Source organism: Benincasa hispida, chromosome 4, assembly GCF_027475165.1.
Source record: "Benincasa hispida cultivar pf3 chromosome 4, pf3_genome.v1.1, whole genome shotgun sequence".
In the NCBI taxonomy this organism is placed as follows: domain Eukaryota; kingdom Viridiplantae; phylum Streptophyta; class Magnoliopsida; order Cucurbitales; family Cucurbitaceae; genus Benincasa; species Benincasa hispida.
In genome coordinates, this window is record NC_143481.1 from 61,498,497 (window position 1) to 61,505,141 (window position 6,645).

The 6,645-nt window shown below is 30.1% G+C and overlaps 1 long non-coding RNA gene across 1 annotated transcript; it reads right to left on the reverse strand.

The window, feature by feature from the left end:
• Window positions 1-349: 349 nt before the first annotated feature.
• On the reverse strand, window positions 350-2,881 carry LOC150036861 (uncharacterized). Its single transcript, XR_016529349.1, has 2 exons — window positions 2,765-2,881; window positions 350-694 (listed from the first exon to the last, which is right to left on the reverse strand). It is a non-coding gene; the product is annotated as an uncharacterized LOC150036861 (long non-coding RNA).
• Window positions 2,882-6,645: the final 3,764 nt, after the last annotated feature.

The following is a 6,645-nucleotide window of genomic DNA, read 5'->3' on the forward strand; positions in this document are numbered from 1 at the left end:
GTTGGTCAAAAAAACCCCTCCAATCCAACTCAACCCAACCCAACCCATATACACCTAAAATAAGCGTCTCCAACCTTTTTAATACTTACTAAATTTTGTTTAGGCTGACTTTTGTAACGACCCCAAATTCAACACTAAACTAGGGACCATCACTAAAATTCGACTTGTAATTGACTTTAATATAACTTATTTATTTAGAAAAATTTCGGCAGCATAATGGCACTACCACAATAAAATTAATTTTTTTTTCTCGATACCTGCTTTAAAAGAACACTCCCAATAACAATAACATTCAAGACAACATCTCCTCAACAGATTTGCTAGAATTTTTAGAGCTCTCCTCAATAGATTTGCTAGAATTTTTAGAGCACTAATACTCAAATAACTACGTACTCAGATTCAACAAAAATTATCAAACTAAACAAACTTAAACTAATATGAAATTCAAACATAATACATTGACTAATACCTATTACAAGTTCTCAACTCAAACAATTGAAAACAACTTGAAAATACAACAAGTTCCACAATCTAGAAACAAACTCATATCGAAAATAAACTAAAAATGACATAATCCTAATCTTTCTCTGACTTCCTCCTCAGCATCACCAAGGTCATAAAGATCGTTAACACCTAAAAATCTGGTGGAGGGGGGAGGGGTCAGTACACATTTGTACTGGTAAGTAGCCCACACCTGAAGGGCCACCAAACAACATAGATATATATATTACAAAACATACAACCACAATAAGTGTTAATCACAACATGCTATACTCAAGAATTAGATAATCAAATACAAGACATAAATAGTTTTAAGTCAAATTCCTCATATTCGCCAAACGTTCCAGCCTAACTTTTGCCAAATTTTTCGAACTATCCCTCAATTTCTTATACCGAGCTTTGACACGTTAAACACAATTTTCACTAGCTCACTCATTTAACATAACCACCTTTTTCCATAACTTCCTGAGACTCAACGTTCTCTACCATTTTTACCCCGGATCTCAATGTTCTCTACGAGGCTCAACGTTCGACCTTTAACCATTTTTACCCAAGGCTCCAAACTGTACATCGGCCCTTGACCATTTTTACTGAAGGCATAAATGACATCAACAACATACTGACCCTTGACCGTTTTTACCCAAGGCTTCAATGCTTGTCCCAAGTCTCATCACACCGACCCTTGACCATTTTTACACAAGACCGCGATGATATCGACAATGCACTGACCCTTGACCATTTTTACCCAAGACCTCAATGCTTATCCCAAGTCTCATTACATCAACCCTTGACCATTTTTACCCAAGGCTCGACGACTCGACAACACACTGACCCTTGACCATTTTACCCAAGGCCTCAATATTACTCTAAAATACGTTTCATGCCAAACTACATAAGACGACTTATACTTTCAGCACTACATACGTACTTCTTCAACATCTCAATAGACATGGTATATTCACAGAAGCACATAATAGCACCACAATATAGTATACAATACACAATTCAATACCAAAAGCACCCAAGCATGCTTAATCATATCAGAACGTATCACAATTATCAAGATAACATAAGTTACAAATATTTGAAATAAAAATAGCTCACACATCATGATAACACAACCAAATAGACCCAACAGGTAGAATTCTACTTACTTAAGCATTCTAAAGTGCCCCTAAATTATTCAAAAGACTCCAAAACGCGTGGAAGGAGAAACAATAAATGGAAAAGGATTCAAATAGGTTTGATTTTAATCTAAAGCTACACAGAAAGATGTTCTTAAGGTTAAATGCTAAGCCACAAGACTTGTTTTGAAAAGAGTTTAAAACACAATCATCTAAGGAAACTTACCCAAAGTGACCTTAAACTTCAATTTGAACGGTTTGAATCAAACCTAAACTACAAATAAAGGATACCCAAGAATTAAAAGCTAAATTACAACATCTAACTTTAGTTCGATATAGGGTGATCATTGAAATCACTAAAACCGAAACCAATGCTAAACCGAGCTGGAATTGAATCGAAACCGAACCGAAACCGAATTAATGTAGTTCGATTTGGTTTAATATATTTTCAAACCAAATTATTGCGGTTCAGTTCGGTTTCAAATATGAAAATCGATTTGAAACTGAAACAAACCACTTTTTTTAATAAACATATTAAAAACAATATATATATATATATATATATATATATATAAAATTTAGAAAACATGGAAAAACATAAAAAAATAAAAAAATAAAAAACCATAAAACCGACCGAACAACTTATAATTTAGAAAATATGAAAAATCATAAAAATTTTAAAAACCAAAAAAACAAAAAAAAATTGTGAAACTGAATAGTACATGCGGTTCGATTCGATTTCAGAAAATATACTTCTTAAAATTTTCGATTTGGTTCGGTTTGAGCCTTAAATCAAACCGAACCGAACCGTGATTACCCCTAGTTCGAAAGACTGTAGAAAGAGTCATACAACCTAAACTCACCAAAACAACCTTGTGTTCTTGCTGAAAAATGTTCGATTTTATCTGAAGCTACTCCAAATCTACGAAAACCAGTTTCCAAGCATTATACACAAATCTAAACAACCTTAAACAAGTTCAAAAAGGGATTTAGAGTGATATACCCGTTGAATTTTATAAAAAACAACTCAAAACCTTGCTGGCTGGTATCTGAACTTGCTAAATCTTACTTTTTTTTAAAGCCGTTAGGGAGTGCGTAACTCAAATCTCAAGTCGAAAAAGAGTGGGTGAGTGTCAAACCTTGTTGAAAAAGGGAAACACGCTGCTAAAAGTTGCTAGACGCTCAACGTCACTGCCACTGCTCACACTTGCTGGAATGAGCGTCACTACAGATTCGAGCCAGAGCTCTGTTGCTCACGCTCGCAGGATTGATATTATATCTAAAATTAATTGATTAGAGTCTGTTTGGTAGAGAATCTGAAAGCAAAAATTTGAAAACAAGGGATTAAATGAAAACAAAGTTTATTTCATGTTTTCATATACGCGTTTGGTAGCCGAAATAAGAAATTGAATTCTAATCTAAACAACTGTAAACTAATTGTAATTACTCATTAAATATTAGTTGACAATAAATTATTATTAATTTATTTATGAACATGTTTATGTTAAGAAAATTGTATAGTTATTGTTTTGTAATAATATATAATTTATAGGAAAAATTGAAATTTTGGTATCTATGGTTTGGATTAAGTTAAAATTAAGTATTATAGTTTATAATTAGAATTTACCCTCTATGATTTGATAAAAGCTTCATTATAAATAGTCATTATGGCAGGGACTATTTAAATTTAACAAACCATGTGGACTATCGAACCATAGGAACTAAATTCTAAAATTTAAAATCATATAGATTAACTTTTAACTTTATTCATTCCATAGGGACTAAACTTGGAATTTAACCAAATTTAATTCATTATACATTACATAATACATATTTTTTTAAAAAAAACAAATAGAATAGGGTTTATCACATGACATACTATATTTTTAAATATTTTTATATTTATTTAATACAATTCTACATTTTAAATTTTAAAAATCAAATTCTGGATCAAAAAAAATATAAAAATGTTGTTTTCAAAATTTTCACTGTTTGGATTACAAAATCCAAAAACAGTTTCTGAAACATAATTTGGGTTATCTTATTTGCCAAATATATATTTGCTAACATCTGCATAAAATAGAATCTAGGTTGTGAACCAAACATGTCCCTAGATATTTTTTTTTTTTTTTTTTTTAATATTCATAACAATAATAATTTTGAGAAATTTGTGGCTGACTACACGTGGAGGAGGGTTCATTTGAGGTTTTGACATGACTTGTGAGTTGTGGTTTAAAAAAAATTAAGGCCTCGTTTGGTAATGATTTCATTTTTAAATTTTGATTTTTGAAAATTAAACCTATTTTCTCCCCCATTTTTAATAATGATTTGCATATTTCTTGAATTCTTACCCAAATTTCAAAAACAAAAACAACTTTTTAAAATTTTTTTTTTTAGTTTTCAAATTTTGGTTTGTTTTTTCAAAACATTGGTAAAAATAGATATAAATGAAGAAATTTTGGAGGTGAAAGTAGTGTCTATAGACTTAATTTTCAAAAACAAAAACAAAAAATAAAATAGTTATCGAACGGAGCTAAATAATTAACTAGGAAGTTTTCCTAAAATCATGGGAGAGAGATAGGAAGTTGGAAAAGCTATGGTAGAAGAAAAGGAAAGGAAAACGGTTAGAAATAACACGTTTTAAATTTTCACCTTACAAAATTAGCATGCTTTTTGAAAACCCGTAAAAATAGTTTTTCTTGATCTATCTCGGGCGAGATCGACTACCGAGATTTAGTTAAAAATCCAACTTTGTCTAAGTTATCGATTGTTTTGGGCCGTCTCGATATATCTCGCCTGATTAAGATTTACTAATTTTTGTATGTAATTTTCTCAACTCTTATATATTTTTCAAATTTTCTCCAAATTTGGTTATATTTACTAAATATTATCAAATTATTATACAATTGTTTAAATCATTAGTTGTTTTCACAATTATATGAATTTCCAAAATCTCGGTGTTAATTCTGTCCGAGATGCCACCAAGAAAACTCAAATATATGAATTTCGGTGTTAATTATGCCTAGGATTTCATGGAGAAAGCCTAAAGTATATAGAATCTCGGTGTTATTTTGTCCAAGATTAATATGAGATCCACATAATCTTTTCAAATTATATGTGATCTCTCCAAATCTTATATCAACTTTTACATTTTCTAGAATTATCTCTTGCAATATTTCCCAAATCATATATAAAATCTTGCAAATCTTACCTCCAATTTATATTTACACAAATTTCTAAATGATTTATTGATTATCTAGATAATTTACCAATTATCTTTTCAATTTTTTTCAAATTGTGTAATATTTGGTAGTGTGATTTTTTAATTTTGGACGATTTGGGAAGATTTTGTAACATTGGGATTTTTTTAATCCAAATCTTGGTGACGAGATGTACTGAGAAGGCCCAACACAATCGATAAGTTAGAAAAAGTTGATTTTTGAACTAAATCTAAGTGGTCGATCTCGTCCGAAATGGATCAAGAAAAATTATTATTACGAATATTAGAAATGCATGCTAGTTTTGTAAGGTGAAAACTTAAGCCTATTATTTCTGATAATTTTCTAAGAAGAAAAGAAAAGGAAAAAAAAAGAGAGTAAAAGCCTAGAAAGTGAGAGTGTAGACCAGTTGCTAATTTGGGGAGAGAGAGGTTTGTTGGGATATAGAGAAGCATGTAGAAGGTTGTTGTTTGTTGGGGAGAATGGTTATTTTATTTTAGGTTTAATAATAATACATTGAAGATAAGATATTGATTCGTATTGGTAGAGTGAAAAAGGATGTTCAATTGAAATTGTTTTAGATTTTGGATTAAGTATGTAATTATAATTCAATTAATTACTATTTCAGTCAAGTAGAGGTTGGAGAAATTTATAATCCGAAATGCATCCTAAAATTGTGAGTGGTTATTTTATCAATTATTTTTATTATTTACTAAAAGTTTAAGGAATTTAATGTTTATGCATGTTTTAAGAAAAATTGATATTGCATTTTCTAAAAATACTCATGACTTCAATTTCATGCGTTTATCCACAAAAAAAAAAAAAAAAAAAAAAGAAAAAAAAAAAGAAAAGGTAATTTTAGAAATGTTTGAGATGTGTTACCATATATCAATTGAGAATTTTAGAAATAGTTATGTTTAAAAGGGAATATGTTTTTTTTTTGGAATGATTTGAGATTTATGAGATTTGAGATGAGAGTGGTTTTCAAAGCACTATATATATGTGTCTATGATGATTTATCAAACCACTATATATATGTGTCTATGGTGATTACCCATATGTTATGTAAATATGTTTCCTTAGTATATTGAATATGGTCTTTAGGATCTACTTTGATGCACAAATAGGCTTTGGGATGTGTGTTGGGGTGTTTCGCCTTTTGGGGTAGTTCTCTGTGTACACGTGTGATCAGATCAGATTGCTATGCTACATTTCTTGAGATGACTCGATATGTGATATGACCAGATATTGCTGAGTATGACTAGAGATTGGGTACATATTTGGTTAAGATTTCATATATGAACTCACTTGTCTCTTCGTTTCTTTAATTTTGTTTTCAAGCTTCTAAATGTCGTACAATCTTATGACTCTTATAGATATAAATTGGGGTCAAATTTTTTTATTAACCGATTTCTTTTCAATTCTTGATATTAAATCATATTATCGATATTTATTCTGCCATTTCAAATAAGAACTCTTGTAAAAAGTTAAAAAAAGATTTGCCAATAAGAATTGTGTTATATGTAATTCTTAAATTACCGATTATCTATGAAGAGGAAATAACATTGTAGAGGCTTAATACAAGACCTCACTGGATCACTTGTACTGATACCATCTTCAATCACTTAAGCTAATGGGTGAAAAAAAATTTAATATCATATCTGCAATCTGGGCATCAGCTGGAAGATGAAGTATTCAAATTTTCTTCTGTTGAACTAAGTCTTGACAAAGTAAATGCCAATTTCAACATGTTTAGTACGAGAATGAAGTATAGGATTTTTAGTTAAATGTACAACACTTAG